The sequence below is a fragment of the Anoplophora glabripennis genome, unplaced genomic scaffold, assembly GCF_000390285.2.
Source record: "Anoplophora glabripennis isolate ALB-LARVAE unplaced genomic scaffold, Agla_2.0 scaffold94, whole genome shotgun sequence".
NCBI lineage: Eukaryota > Metazoa > Arthropoda > Insecta > Coleoptera > Cerambycidae > Anoplophora > Anoplophora glabripennis.
Genome location: NW_019416228.1, coordinates 574,135 through 591,850, shown reverse-complemented (window position 1 = coordinate 591,850; position 17,716 = coordinate 574,135).

Genomic DNA, 17,716 nt, shown 5'->3' with positions numbered 1-17,716 from the left:
GTCCCCAGGATGGACCCTTGCAGAACACCTTAAAATTAATGAAATTTACATGATTGAAAGCCACGGTACTGCATAAATTGGTACTTATTACTAAAATACGATTTAAACAGAGATAACAGCAGGGGAGATTATATGTCTCAAATTTAAATGTTAATAAATTATGATCAAGCCGATTGAAAGCTTTGGAAAATCGGTATACACAATATCAACCTGATTTCCTGCATCCTAAGCTGCAGCAATAAATTGGGTTTTCTCAACTTTAAGTTTATGATACTTTAGCTTACTGCAACATTAGAAAAACAGGCATCTTCTCCACTATTAGTGAGACGTCTTTAATAGCGTGTACGTGAAAAACTCGAAAATTTCTTTAACTAATGGAGTGTATACTCATTATCTCATTAACATTAAAACAAAAAACGATTTTGATATCCTAAATTCACTGTTTTCACTCCCTCTATATTTTCCGTTAATTTTAGGACACCATGTAAAAATCATTTATTATTTCGTTTCCGTAGACTATATTTTATATATTTATTTTTCCTTTCGCAATGTTTCTGCTTTATGGGTTGTAAAAATGTGCTCGGATGAATTCTTATGCTCGGCTATCTTTCGAAATGTAACTGTATTTCTTGGTTGGCTGTACATAAATATGTGAATAAAGGGGGTCACAAAATTACATTGTTATTTTAATATGAAAAAAAAAGAAATTGCACGATTATCGACAATCTTTATCAAAAGAAGTAACACAATTATTGAAAATGTAAATGGTGCGTAGGTTTTTTGTATGATATTTTCCAAATTAGTAAATTTCTTAACTTTTATTAATTATTTTTCTCTACAGTATTTAGACTTGAGAAATTTTAATTAGACGAGTCTAATTAATCGGCAAATCATGAATTTTGACTGCAGGATCGTGTTCCGCGTATCAAATTCCTTCGGAAATGATACGTAAATGTTATGGCTTTGGAAATTTTTTTTGTGTACCTACCTACGTTATTTTTAATTTATCTCTTCCATATGCAACCTTTCCCTCAATGGATATGGAATCAATCTAAAATTTGCTTTCTTTATAAAAAAGAAAACAAATCCTTTACTGAAAATTATAGACCGAACGCTATCTTATACAAATATATTGCAAAAATTATTTAAATTAGAACTTACAGAATCATTTATTCAGATAATTTCATTAGTGACTGTTTGTGTACAGTGTACAGGAAGATTTTGAAAAATTAAACAGTACATCTGTTGACCCTAGCAATTTTGTTTCTTTTTTTTTTGTAAAATAATTAATGTAATGATTTTATATTGAATAGGTATCATCAAGTCAAGGGCGTCGCCAACCAATGGACCAAGGGGGGCAAGATAAAATAGAGGATGGAAGAAATATAAATTGTAGTTACAAATAGGTACAATAATTTAACTTTTTGTAGAAATAATTTTAATAAAAACTTTTTAATACAAGAAAAAATAAAAAAAAAATAAATAAAAATGTAAAGAAATATATAAACAATTGGGTGTTTCTTAAGTAAAGGTCAAAAATCCAAAGGCGTATTCTGCGGCCAAAGTAAGTGTTTTTTGTTATATAAATGTGGGGTCTTAGGACACCCATTGGCTAGCTACAGCGTGTCAAAAATAAAAAAGTCAGTTTTTAATTTGGAATTTCTAAACCGCTTGAGAAAATTTAACCGAATTCGGTGCGCATATTTAGTATGACGGTAGGTATGAAACAAAAAATTACCAGCTTTAGAAACTTACCAGTGGCGGAGGTGTGGGTGTCAAAAGCAAAATGTATCACCCTGTATAATGTTACAAATAAAATAGGTCATCATATGCGCCATTGCATTATCTTCACTTTTTGTTTCTTTACACTTTTTTGTACTCCAAACCGATTAACAACAAAATTGATTTATTTGATCAAGTGCATTTTTACGATACTTATTACATTACTTAAAATAATAACAAACTAATTAATTTTGATGTCTACTTAAGAAACATCTTGTATAGTTAGTTGCACTGTTAAACTTTTATTCTGATTCCGATAGATATTTTTTTCCCATTTATTTAAAATTTAAGAGCAAAATTTTTAAAATATGGAAGCATATTAGATAGGTATTTCTTAACATAAAATTTAATATTTAGACATTTTTTCCCAAACAAATAAATATTTATATTAATTTACTACTACTGTTTTTTTTTAATGTAGTGTTTTAATTTTCAAAATTAAAGTTTAACTAAATAAAATATTTTAATAAAAATTTCCAATATTTAAGAATGTACTTTTTTCAAATATCTAGGGGGGGGCAGCTGCCCCCCCTTGACAATGCTTTTTGATAGAACATGTAGGTAATGTAAATAATGTTGTTGTCGGCACATATAAGAATTTAGGTTTTATTAGAAATTCCAGGGATTTTTAAGATAACAATATTGTGTTATTGTTTTTTAATTTTTCTGTTAGGTAAAAATTAGAAAGCCCTTCATTGTCATGGATTCCATGTGACCAGATTAACAAAATAATACTAGAAATCAGATATAGGTACTCAGAGCTATACAAATTTCTGTATTAGTTCCTTTTATTTTAAGTCTACCGTCGTCATGCTTTGTTAATAAACGAGGTTTGATAAAAAACTAACAGGAATTTTCAAATTGCACGTGTTGTATCTTATCTATCGAGTTCATTCCTTTTTTGTTTATTGGTAGTATTGTTAGTGACGTACCTGTCAATTTTTAGGCAACTGACTGCTTAGTTTGTGTTTAGCGAGAGAATGAATAAGACTGACACCTCAGTGTTTTGACGATGTTTTGTGTGTCACGAGTTTCTCAATGGTATAAATGTTTTCTGGAAGGCCAAGAGGACATCGAAGATGAGGCAAAATCTGGTCAAATGTGAAGGTCTTTCTAACCGTTTTCTTCGACTACAATGAAATAGTTCATTACAAAGTTTTACTACTTACAAGTATTGCGCAATTTGTGTGATGCAATCAGGAGAAATCGACAAAAACACGAGAGACAACTCATGAATTTTGCACCATGCAACAGTTCTTGGTGAAACACAACACCTTCGTGATGCTGCAACTACCTGTAAATTTTTGCTATTTGCCAAACTTAAAAGGATACTCAAAAGGCAACATTTTTCAACAATAGATGAGATAAAGGCAAAATCGCAATCGTGCTCAAGATGATATCTATAAACGTGGCGTCAAACCAGTGTTTCTCAAACTGGAAACTACACTGAAAGAAATGGGCTTATTAAACTGTTTATCTAGAATAATGTGTATAGCGCATATTAAAACTTTTATAACCAATATACGACTTTTATTAAAAAAAAGCAATCATCTCCATACTCATTATAGAATGAGTTTAACTGGAAGATGCTTAATACACCTTATGCATCTATGGAATAAAGGTTATAATGAATTACTTATACATTATTAGGTGTTATAGACTTTATGTTCCAATTGTTTAGTAGGGAAGATTTGTTGTATAAAGACCAGTATCCGAATTGAATTATTCGTTCTTATACTGAATATGTTTCCGTTTTTAACGTGTAAAACGCGTTAAGTGATCGTCACCTCTCCGTGCATAATCGGTTATGATCGTAAAATTTCCGACAGTCCGCTGTGCATCGACTTACGAATATTACACGTCTAGTTTGATGAAAATAGACGGTATAGGCACATGTTTTGTGGGATACATGATCATATCGCGTTGTGTGAAATGGAAAATTATGTAAGTATCTAATTGTTTTATGGCTTGTAATTGTTTTGTTTTTCAAATGTAAATCTTGTCTAAATCTTAAAAATTATTATCTTGTAGGTATGCCCTATTAGAAACCGCTGATGGAAGTTTTACATAAAATGGAGGAACAGAACGCTAGCGGTGACAAAGAGGAGCATGGGTATAAAGTCAATCAACCAGAGGGAATAGAATTAGAAGGAAAGAAGTTCAACCTTTCAGGGGATGCTTTATTCTTAAGGTGGAAGAGTTATAGTGCAAATTCTCATCTAATACAAGAAAATACGGGTGCATCGTTACTAAGGAAATAAACTGGACAATTTTGGGAGCGATTTGTCATCATTTTTAATGCTTAAAAGTATGTTTTGTGTATGTTTACATTAGAACCTTAGCTTGTAATTACAGTTATCCAATAAAATTTCTGAAAACTTAGTCATATATTTTTAACTCATACAGAGTATACAACAGTTTAATACATTTATTATTATAGAACTTATAACCAGTACTAGATGTTCTAATAACGATATGGAAAACTTTAATAACAGTTACTGCTATTATTTCGTAAAGGATATAAAAAACGTTGTATATTAGTTATACAATAATTTAATAAAGAATAAGGTTTATAGTCACTATACAACTGTGCTAGCAGTACGCGTTCTATATCCAATATTCACCTGTTTAACTGTCACATATAGTATACAATGGTCTTATAAGGGCATATAAAATTCTAATAAAGAATACAGCGCATTTCTTTCAGTGTACCTTGGTATAGGTGTATAATATCACAGGGATAATACTTTATGAGAACATTAACAATTCCCTTTACTTTTTGATCAAACCTCGTATAATTTGTTGTAAAAATGATTTGACACAGAATTCCGTTAACATTTTCTGTCCTAATACTAGTAAAATAAAGCATGTTGTGTTAAATAATAATTACTTCCTGTTAGTATAACATTTATGTCATAATAATTTGATGCATTTGTCAGATAATGATTATTTTTATTTCCATATTTATCATACAAATATGTGTAATTGTTTCCTACCAACAACTGGATTCATTTATATGAGCGGCTGTCTACGCACAAACATTATGTACCCATATTATTCTTTGAAAATTAATTAATTTTCCACCACTGCCTCCCAACACAAATTCTTGAAGAGTCTAAGTTGCCACTGTTATACTTTTGCACCACAAATTTTACAGCACAGAAAATTAATTAATTCTCCCCTACTGCCTTCCAACGCATTTTTTTGTTAATTAATCACATTGATAAGTATTCAGTCTACACCTCTGCTCTTTTTATATTTACCGCTGCTAACGAAAATTATTTCTAGAAACTTGGAAGATGTTTTCAATGTTCGATTTAAAAAAAAAACTAGAAAAATGCAAGTGAAAAATAACAGATCTTTTTATAATGTATGCAGTTAAATATTAATTATTTTATGAGTCTATATTTCAGTAGCAAAATTATTTTATTTAACGAGAAGGGTCGTCTGTATTAAAGTATCCTTTATAAGAGATATTTGAATTCCTTTTTGAATTTAAATTGGGATGAAACCTAACAGAGGGATATCTGAATTAATTACTCAAAGGGCTCTTGTGATATGCATTTTCCTGCCTGGCCTGGTCCTTCATAAAACTCATTTATTTAAGTATGCATTTTTAAAGAGAAACACCCATTTATGATTTAATTAATAAATACTTCAGATTTGCTGATTTAGTTGGAATTTTATTAATTGGGTCAAGTATATCCAGTAGGGTCAACAAATCACCGTAAATTTAGTGCCATGGAACAAATTAGGGGAAAGTGGGGAAATATTTACCAGTATAATTTTTTTACTATTTTTCTAAACCTTATATTATTATTAATGGAGTAATTACGTATATTATAGCTAAACAAACATAGATTCTCGTTTTTACTTATTATTACTTTTTCCAGTTTATTTCCTTCTATTTTCATTAAAAGTATTCAATTTCTTCATTTTTATGTTTTGTCGCTTTTTTATAATTCTTATTGTATTAAAATATTAAAAATTTTAAATATATTAGCAAATTTTTGTAGAATATTCTAGAATAAAAATGTATGCTAGTGGTACTTAATAACCTTAGATAAAACAAATAAAATACTAAAATAAGAAAATTTAATTTGAATAAAAAATTTAAGCGATAAATATAAAAAAATACTAATTTGGTTTATAAAACGGATATTAACTACACTTCTTAGATGTGAAAAACAGCACACAAACTATTCCACAACATTGAGCATAGGGTTGAATTTAATTTTCACAAAGATTTAAATATAAAATCCTATTACTGCATGGACACTGGATATCGGTATTTTCAAAATATTTTCTAACACAGTAACATGTAACAATCAAAGTTTCCTTATCGAAAAGACTAAACTGCCTTATAAGTACATCTGAATAAGAATACATTAGTATTCGGCAGTAAATCTAATAAAAATAAAGACAAGACACAACAACAAATATTAAACTAATTTTTTTTAATAAAAAGAATACAATTATGAAATGTAGTAGTCTCGGTTCGATATGTAAAATTATTATTAATTAACAATTAACGTTATAAAAAAACTACTTGGAAACAAAGAAGTGCAGGTGATTTATCTTTTTCTAAAAGTACCGTAAAAAGTAAGCTCTATTTAATACAAATAGAGCGAATTCCCGAGCGACTTTTGCCTGACCCTGGGACAATTTGTTTATAACACTGTTTTGCCACTTATTTGTAATTTGCCAAATTAGCGTCACATCTTTCTAGTTCATTTTTTAATTTTATCAATCTACATACCCTTCTTCGTCGTAAAGTACAATAAAATGACTACTAACAATTTTTTCAAGTTTTCAGGTTTTATGATCTAATTCGCCTGGAGTACAAATTTTATGTTGAATAACGGCTTCATTCATTTATTCCTCTTAAAAACCTTGCATTAAACGCAGATGTCTTAGACATGGAAGCACCAATATTATTTTGACAGAAAAAACTTTGTGCACCTATTTGTTTAACAGCAACAGCTCTTACAGTTTGGATACCATTCGTATAAATATAAAGGAAAAAATATATATGTAATGAATGGATAATATCGACTACTCTGGTGGAAATTTTGTTAGTACAAATAACGAATCCAGTTAATATAAAACAGAAACGACAGTGAAAGGTTTTATTTTTAAACTACGCATCCTTACAAGTAAAATTCTATAAGGCCATGTGAAACTTTATATGCAACTGTTTATAAAGTTTTAGCAAAATTGGTTTAAAGTTGGTGAAAGGAATGTTCTTTCCCCATCTAGGATATTGGCAATCAGTTAAAAAGTGGCGCGAGTATTAGCAAGATCAAACGTTATTTGGTCAATCGGTTTTTCACTAAAGACATCTTAAGCGTCTTCAGGCTCAAAGGAGATTTGAATTACGAAATCAATCGTGCATATATCAGATAAGGCCGCTAGGAGTAAAAAGTATGTCTAGAGCTGGAAAACTAATTTAATTTACAAATTTTTCCTCGAGTCCCTAATATTATTACTTTACTTTATTTATTTATTTATTTTAAAGAAGATTCAACCTTAACTCAGAAAGAAATACATATAAATGAAATTTCATTCAAATGTACTATATGTATATTTACTATTGCTGAGTGTTAATACTGTTATAGATTAATTTAAAATTTAGAGCTACAGGCCAAATTTTCTAAAATTCATGACTACATTGATATAAATTACTTTTTCACCAAATCAGTATTTATACGTTTTTAATTGCTTTATAAATTCATTTTGAATTTATGTTAATTAGCTCAATACCTTCTTAAACGTAATTGACTAAGCTCAAAAACATGTAAATAAGCAATGTAACAATGCGAATATTCAGGTTTCAAATATGGCGCCATTTGTCTAAGGGTAAATTTTGACACCTGAATGCCCGCGCAACACACGATTATTTCTATTTATTTCATCAGGATTACACATAATTCAAAAATTTAATATAATAATAAAGCCTGGAGCTTCTTTTTCCTATAGCAATGCAATATTTAGTCACAACTCAACGAATGTTTTTTGTTTGTTTACTTAACCATTTTCTTGTTTTTAAAAAGAAGTTGATTCTTTATAACACTTAAAAGTGACCACTGACATGCACCATTCGTATATTACTAAATTTTCGATTTAAATAATTGCTCACTGAATATGAAAAATTTGAGGGTGCGCTATATATGATACACAGATTGAAAGAGATTTAAATTTCCTAACATCCAAAGTAATAATATACTGGGTGTCTCGTTTAAAATAACCAAATTATTGCTGTTTAAAGTTGAGAGAAGTATTCAACAGTTTTTGAACATCCTGTACAATACTAAGTGACGACAAATATAATAATTTATAACTTCAAGGACCTAAAATACACTCTCCAAAGCTGCTTCCTTAAAATTATATCTTTATTGCTAATATTAAATTTCTACGCTAAGCCTACATTTTCACTAAAATTGAAATATCTCACAAACAATAAGTCCTGGGTATGCAGAACCTTTAATAAAGTTCACCTATTTTTTTATGGTGTTTTCAAAAATGCAGTAAAATACAAGGTGTTCCTTTTCAAAATACATAACTTTGATATGGTACGCTTTTCGTGGACACCCAGTATATTTCAAAATATTTTTAAAATGTAGCCGTAATCAACCTACACGTACCCACCTAAACAGGTTTCTATAACATTTGCCGTTTGGTCCATAGCGACCGAGGCGTTATTGGTGACCCACCCCGTATATTTTTGGACTACTTCTAGCTAATTTTGAGTTTGGTAGTGCTAGTTTGGTAGCGGAGTTGAAAGTAACTGTTAAATAATTGTTTTTATGCGTTTTCAAATTTAATTGTCTCTTTATTAAAAACGGTTGGTTTTAGAGGTATACCTTTTTTAAGCAGAAAAGTTGGGGGAGAAGATTTTTCCAGCCCAAAAGTGAAATACACCGAGGCACAAAAAAGTTTTGGAAGTTTAAATGCGTCCTAATGGTCACTTGTGGCGCCCTTTAGAAGATGCAACGAAATCGTCGATAAATTCAAATTTCTCATTCCAAAAAATCTCCGTATACGAAATTTCACGAAATTATCTCGAAGTAGTCGAAAGATATTAAAGAAAATGTTATTTATTTTGTCTTCTTTGACACACTGTAGTTCCGTTGTTATCAATTTTTAAACTATGGCACGTTTAGTTAAATCGACTTATTTTGAGCCATACAATATCTGGTGGGAAGGGAAGAGCGAATGAGCTACTGAGCTTGAATAGAATCCGGCTCAGGAGAGAGACAGGACTCATAACGGGACACTGTCACTTTAGGAAACATCTACATAAGCTAAAGCTTGTAGACAGTCCTGAAACTTCTCTGCATATCCTGGGCGAGTGCCCGGGATTTGCACGTAGCAGAATGACGCTCCTTGGGAGACCCTATTTGGAACCCAAGGAATTGAGAGAAGTGTCAGCAAGGAAGCTTTTGGACTTTGTAAAAAGGACAAATCTACTTGCTGAATAGGACTAGCAGTGGAACACACAATAGGCCTAATTAGGCCGCAGTGCTATGGGACTTTTTAAAGGACCAACCACTAGATGAAGATGAAGAAGAAGATGAAGATATCTGGTGGAGTATTGTACAGTCCCTTTAGAGACACCGTGTATAAACTACGTATCAGATAAATCAAGGTAAGGACCCACAAATTTTTCATCAGGCTGTAAGGATTCAGAGGGCATTGCGATCGACGCCCTCAGTCACACTTATTACTTTTATTATCCTAAATAACTGTTTAAGCAATAAATTGTTTCTTTTCGAGACACCCTTTGACGAAATCGTCTAATGGGTATTAAATACGTCAATGTCGGTAATTTTCAACTAACCTTGAGGTTAGATTTTCTGCCTATTATATGTCATAAACTATAACCCAAATTAATATTAATAATTTTACATAAAAATGTGTTCTTTTTAAAATTGACAAAATTTTTAGTGCCGCGGAAAAAGACGTCAATGCCCCTGGATACGAAATTTCACGAAATACTCTTTTTGAAATTAAATTTCTGAAATACATTTAGAAAATATGTAGACATGCATTAAAAAAACAAGCCAACAAACGTATATTAGCCGTTGTCGTAATCATTCATTTATAAGAACGTTGCGTTTTCAAACACCGAATTACCATGCTAATGAGACATGTCTCCTAACGTGAAATTTTCTCCGGCACGGGATTCCGTATAATTGCGACTTGGGGTGTTCGAGGTTCATTGTGTAGTCACCTAGGTGATCTGTGGAGGTGAAAGGTTGCTATAGAGGTGTGCTGTGAGTCGTGAACTCGATTCAACAGATGCCTCTAAATATCATTACCGACTGCTGCTCATCTGAAAAAGTCGGACAAAAGAACAAAGGAGGTTTTATTATATGGGACGAAATTTGGAAATGGGGATGGAGTGCAAGCCGGTGATTAAGTTATCGGATACTTTGTTTATAAGGAGATAAGTCAGTATTTATAGAGATTAGGAATTACATGATATGCATTTTTCCTAAGGACTTATAAAGTGATTTTTTTTTTAATAGTTCGATGTATTACAAAATTACAAAATTATAACACTATTGACTATAAATCTATATAGAAAAAGTACGACTAACTAGAGCTTCTTTTAAACGTTATCAACAACTTTTATTTAAAATATTCTATTTAACTTTACTACAATTTTGATAAATATATTCACTTTATATTTTGTCATAAAATCTAAAATTTGCATATATTTTCTTCGAAAGTCTCTGTATACGTATTGTAATTTTATTGCTACTACATTACTGTTGAATATTTTTAAAATACTGTTATAATGTTTACAAATTTTCTGAAAGTATGTTATATGAAAAATACATACTACAAGTTACACATATAGATTATATTCAAACAATGATTAAATTAAGCAATGTTGCAAAAGAAACATACACAAGTATAGAAAGCAGATAGTACATCCTTGAATAAAAACGAAAACAGTATTCAAATGTAGCCAGCAAACAAAAGAAATTTAGACACCATATTGATATCTTCTAGTAGGTATTTCGAGTTATTGTAATTATTATTCACAGCAAGATGAATACCAAGAACAACACTTCTAAATAACCAAAACATATAGCAAAGGCGTGTAGCAAAGTCATATATGTCTCAATAAGTTTAGAAAATTTTGCATAAAGGATTTTAAACAAATACACAACATTATGGTAAAATATGTTTTAGTATACAGGGCGTTAATTAAGTATGTACAATAAATTTAACAGACGAATATTTGAGTGATTTTAAGACAAAAAGTCCATATAAACATTGGTCCGCAGATGCTTCCTTTTCAAGATACAGGGTGTTAAACTTTTGTAAAAAAATTGCTATTTCGTAAATATCTTGTAGTATTAAGGGGCCAATTTAACCCTAACTTGATTAAATTTATTAACTCCAGTGGCGTCTCGAGCGGTACCTTAATGAATATTTTTGACAAAAAAAATGTACGCCATTGAGTTTTTTGTAATTTTTATATATTTTTTGCATTGCATTTGCAAGAAAATAAAAATACAACAATTTTGTCTCTTGAATGTTTCTCGTATCTTGATTAATTTTTGGAAAAAAAATAGAATCCACTTAAAGAAACATGGGGACAAGTTCTTTTGGAAATTATCATTTTTTTATAATTTCTTATTAATAACGTGTAACATCTAAATAATATAAAGTACGAATAACACTGCCAAATTACAACAAAACTGGCTAAAGGAAAGGTATTTAAAATATTTACGAAATAGCAATTTTTGTACAAAAGGTTAACACCCCAACACCTTTTTGTCTTAAAATTGCTCAAATAATCGTGTTGAATTTATTGTACATACTTAATTAACACCCTGTATATTTTAATGTATAAAGTGTAACTTTAAAATGGGGATCATAACGATGTTTTCTCAAATTTCGACGTTAAAGCTGAATTTTTTAACCTTTTTTTGTAATTTTCATACCCCGCCGCTAGACAAGCTAGCACGTTAGTCACAAATGTTTACACACTTCTCTGTTACTTGTCAAATCGCATAATTTAATTGTAAGCTAAAATCAGGTAGTTTCAGCCTATTATTATTATTTATTAATATAAACTATAAAACAGGAACTAGTTCTATCTAAAAAACTCAAACAGTAAATAAAGGTAAATGAAAATAAATAAATAATCTGTTTACTCACATGATATCTTCACCATATGCTCAAAATTTTCTCCATTGCTGTCCAAACATGCCTCAATTATCTTATTAAGATTCATGTTCTACCGAGTCTACTACCTTCACACAATAATAATCTTTATAATTAATTATTAAACCATTCTTATTCGGCGCTTGTCGGTCGGGATAATCAATCTGATATTGTCTTCTTGCAACAGCATCGTTTTCTCCAAACAAAAAGTGGCTTTTAACCATATCAACTCTTTTTTTATTCGTATACATGCTTTTTCCTAATATCACACAGAAACTTGAAAATTAAGACAAACTACTAAAACATTTAAATTTTAAATAAAAGTTATAACACACTACACAAATATATTATATCTACTAAATACTAGTTTAAATTTTATTATAAAATTAAATTAAATAAAACACTGCTCTTTATGTACAAATACTATTTCGATTCCAGCAAAAACTAATGGTTCACACAGAATGTCACGAAATTGCCTACCCTACGACACCTCCGCTTAAATCAAGGAAATTTAATAATAATAGTAAAATGAAGCAGTAACGACTTATTCGCTTCGTCGAATTAACAATGGCAGTTTTTATTTCTGCCCGTCTACCTTAACGCTGTAACTCGTAATATAATGTTAAACACTGTTTCAAGTGAAAGTTGTAAACATAATTTTAAGTGGAAAATAAAAATTTTTATAAAGTGAAAAGCGATCCGAGTGATCTAACACGTATGATTTTTTAAACCCACAAAAATTATTATTTTAAAATGTTTTAGTTACAAAGTAACCGGGTTCTTCCAGCTTGTTTTTCAGGCGTTGTTTTCAATAACAACCTTGGGGATTTGGATATTCACAATAAGTGATTCAAACTTTAAACTGGTACATGGAAAATTGACAAAATTATTGCGAAAAAAACATTTTAAAAATTCAACTTTAACACTGTATCTTTTATGAGAGGCACTTTTGTATATAGGTAAGGAGAGATAAATCTTAGAGATTTTTTTCACATTAGCTAATTAAGGATTTTATCAAATATTTCATTTAGCATATCTGCTCGAATTTATGAATTGAATGAAAACATTTTAAACACTTAAGTATAATTTTTGCTGTAATCGAGCCCCCTATCTATATCACATTAACACTGTTTCGTTGATATTATATTTCCAACGTACTGTACAATTAATTTAATAATCGGGTATCAAAAATTAAGATCGTACGAAGATTATTCCTACCTATATTTTTCACCCCTCTACTTATTTCTACCCATTTTATCGAATTGTCTAGAAATCCTGGCAAAGTTGCGCGATTACTCTTAAAATTTGCATTAACCAACCATAGGAGCTTACGAACCGCCTGCCTGTCAAATCAAGAAAACAAATGGGGCGCAACGTGTTTCTTGCCTCATTAGAGACATCACCTCTCTCGGCTACACCATTTAAATATCGAGTAGGCCCTGGCGGACACCCATGTGCGAATCTAATTTGGTTACTTCGCCGACGTTCATTTGTTCAAATTACGCGGCGGCGACTGTTCCTAAAGAGTGGGCCAACTCAAGTTCCCAACTGAGTTATACGAGAGTAATGCGAAAATTATTCGAGGATGTTTACCATTGGATAGAAAGCGATTTGCAAAGGAATATAAATTAAATAAGGTTCCTAAAATTTTGAGTCTATACACTTATGATATGAATCAAGGACGTACACAAAATAACAAAGAAAAGGAGTTTAACACAAAAAAAATAACATAGGGTTTTTAATAGTGCTGGTATACTATTTTATTTAGAAAAATATGCCACCGATACCCTGTATCTCCGCCACTGGAGCATGTAAATTTTAGGAAAAGCTCTCAGATTTTGGACAGTGTTTACATACATACATGTGCGCAATTTCACTAACTAGTTTTTAAATTATTAAAAAAATAAAAAATATTTTTTGAAGTTTAACACCCTGTATCTTTTTAACGAAGCGTCCTAGATAAAAACTTTATAGGAAAGACTCCCCTTATAATTCACCAAAGAATACGAGGTTTCATTTTGGTCACCATTTGTGAATCACCCTGTATATTATATCCCTGTATACATCACGTGCAGAAAAATGATTTAAACTAATTTACACAGACAAGAGCCCTAACTGCTAATTAAGAGAAGCAACTACTGTATGGGCTACATGACCCAACTATTGAATTATACCACGACAATAACTAGTAAACAGATAATTATCCAAAGTAGAAACTGAAATTGATATGTCTAAATATAATTAATATAAAAACAAATGTTTGATATATTAAAATTGTAAAATAATTCAATCATTCAAAGAAATATCCTGTATTCTTGCTGTTCTATTGTCACCCTTGACCAAGACGAAAAAATCACAATCACGTAAAAAGTTACTAATTTTTATTCATTCTTCAAAGGGTTTTACTGAAATGTGTATTTTGAACGAAATAATTGTGTCAGTGAAGTATTTGTAAGTAAGAAATCAAAAAATTGCATTTTCCGTCCGGAAATGAGTTCGTAAAACTGCACTTTTCTCATACCTGAAGAACGGAAAAAGAAAAGGTGGCCATATCCCTGGCCGAGATATAGTCAAATTTCTGGCGTTTTTATGTACTGAAATCTTGAAAAGTAAAACGTGTAGAACAAAAGTAAGCACAAAAATAAAATCCTTGATGTTTTGTTATTTAAATTTACTCAAATAAAATAATAACTAAAAAAAGCGTTTGTAAAACATGCTGTTGCTGTTATCCTAACCCCACATTTTAAGAATTATTTTCACGTACTTATAAATAAAAGTAAACAATTTCATATGTAGGACTAAGCATGTACATGTTATAAGAATATTTGAGAGCCCTAGTATCAAAGGCGGCAATCTCCACCATTTCCACTTTTTGTTAAAGCGCAAAAAACTGCTACACTCTTATTACTGCTTAATTCAAAGGAAGCATAGTTTCCAATGAAAGAAAATGCTAAACTACATTAGATTTTAAGGTTAATGTACCTACATTTTTAATATTTTCTGAAAAAATGTACAAAAATAAATGGAGAATGCCGTGTTTGATACCAACAGTTGGATTTTGCAAGATTTGTTACCAAAGGTTGCACTAAAATGAGTTGTAAAATAAATACCAAGTATTTTGGAATGGACTTACAGACAAAAGAATAAAATATTAAAATTAATTCAACAAAACGTATAATCAAAAATAAAAAAAAAACGAACTAAATAATAATAAATTCCTAACTATCTGAAACAGCATGTCGTGTCACGTCACGTCATATGTTCGCTGTGAGCCATCTGATTGGCCAAAATGGATATTGCCGACTCTGATTCTAAGCGGGTAATGGAGATTGCCGGATTTGATTCTCAGGTGATGTTTTAATGCAGTTCTGTAATGGGATACAGCCGCTTTTGATAATCGCAAACCATATATTCAGGTAGAGCGCGAAAAACCGAAAAATATCATGTATTTAACTCGATTTCGTCAAAAAGTGGAGATTGCCACCTTTGATACTAGGGCCCTCATTTACATGTGGAATTGTATATAAAAAAGTAAGTATTTTCGTAGATTTCAGTACCTAAAACCTTGATGGTTTGATCGTATTTTGCACTTGTTTATTCGTTTTACTGCGGCGTCTTTGAAAATACCCAGATGGCATGACATGACATTCCTATTAATTGATAACCTTTACATTATTCAGTTATTATATGTTTGAAATTATTTGTCTTTGTGGAAAAAACTATTTAAATAATATGGCGCCCTTGATACGTTAATGCAAATAAAAAAACCTCTACAAATCTTATTTTATACGGGAATAAAGGGAAAAGAAATAATAGATGATAAATAAAATTTGTAAGAACTATATTTACGACAAAGACTCTTATACCTGTTTTTCCAACTGCAGTATTGGCATCTCGGTTATCTTAAGAGATACAAGGTCCATCAAATTAGGGCAACATTTGCTGAATTTCAATAACTTGCCGAAGAGAAATTTGACATACCTTTTCTTTTTGCCAATAACGAATTGCAACCACACTTGCTATATTTTTCAGATTCTGTATGCGAAGAAAATATATAGAACATCTCAGCCGGATCTCCCTTAAACATGTATGTTGTAAACAATCATTTGTTTATTGACCGTATTTAGTATTTGAATAGGTAATCAAATATTACATGTAATTAGGTAGTTAACACCTACAGTTCATTTGATTATTATTACAATTTATTTTGAAAATGCATATATTAATGAGCAATTAAAATTCATATATGTAATAAATATTATTAATAAAATAGGTACATACTATACAGTGTGTTTCAGGATTATATGCAAAAATTTTAAATACGAATTGGGAATCGGAAAATAAGAAAAAAGTTCCTATGGACGTCCGGAAACGATTCGTTAAGGAGTTACAAATGGAGGTCAAAATCGAATTTTAAATTTTTTTCTCAAAAAAAATAATAAGAATGTAAGACGTAACATGAAATAAGTTCAATTTATTATAATTCTTTATTACAATCAGGTAGTAGGTCTCAATAGATATAAATACAGGATTTTATCTATTTTCAAATTTGAGAAAAAAATTTAAAACTCGACCGCCATTTTTAAACGGCCGTAATTCCTTAACGAATCGTTTCCGGACATACGTCCGTAGGAACTTTTTTTCTTATTTTCCGACTCCCAATTCGTATTTAAAATTTTTGCATATAATCCTGAAACACCCTGTATACATCTGTTTAATTATACAGATATTTTAAGCTAAAATATAGTGATAATGCTATCAAAATATTTGAATATTATATCCCAAATATCATGTCATTTCTCTATGCAGAGTGTTATCGAGAGAATCGCACAAAACTCCAGGAATAAATAAAATAATAAGAAAATACTCAAATGTTATGGAATTTTCATTTGTTTTCAAGTTATAGCGCAATTACAAATTTTAAAAAATTCTCGTTGCAAACAACCAGCTCTCACGTTACAAGCAACAAAAATTCTGCGTTTTATTTTTACAAAACCCAAAATCAACCACTACACATTAGCCATCCACAGAAGTTTTGACGACGAAGAAAGAAGCAGAGGCCGTTCCACTGCAACAACAACGATCAAAAAATTGTCTTTTGAAAAAAAATAAAGGAACACAAAATAAAATAAAACAAAATAATCTAAAAACAAGCAAAACAAAATAAAATAATATAAAAAAATAAACAAAACAAAATAAACAAATAAAATAAAGCAAAATAAAACAAAATAAATAAAAATAAAACCAAAACTCTGAAGCAAGTTCAAATAAAACAGTTTAGCTATAAAAAAATTTAATAATCCGAAACAATCCGCACACGATAATTGAAGTCAAGCTACTATAGTAGGCCAGTATAAATTACAACTTACCACCTACAAGTTGGACCAAGTTGGAAAATCTTGGAGGACAAACGTTTGAACCCTTTGAAAATACTATGGATACAGTAACTGCTCTTGTGGGATTATGTGCTCCATTCGGTTCGAATCTTTTTCGATAACGTCTAGATAATCTGTTCTTCAATTTCTTCTGTTTGGTAGAAGTCGCCCAGAAAATCGATCAACATAAATAAGATGTGCCTCTTGCAAATTATATAAGTTAAAGTTACTCAATAAGATCAGCAGTTACTCAGATATTAATGTATCACAAATCCAAATAAAATTACTATTAAACTAGGTAATCAAAAACACGAAACACACTGGACCTACTTTCTCGACTGCGACTCTTAACTGTCCCTACCATCCACCTGTTT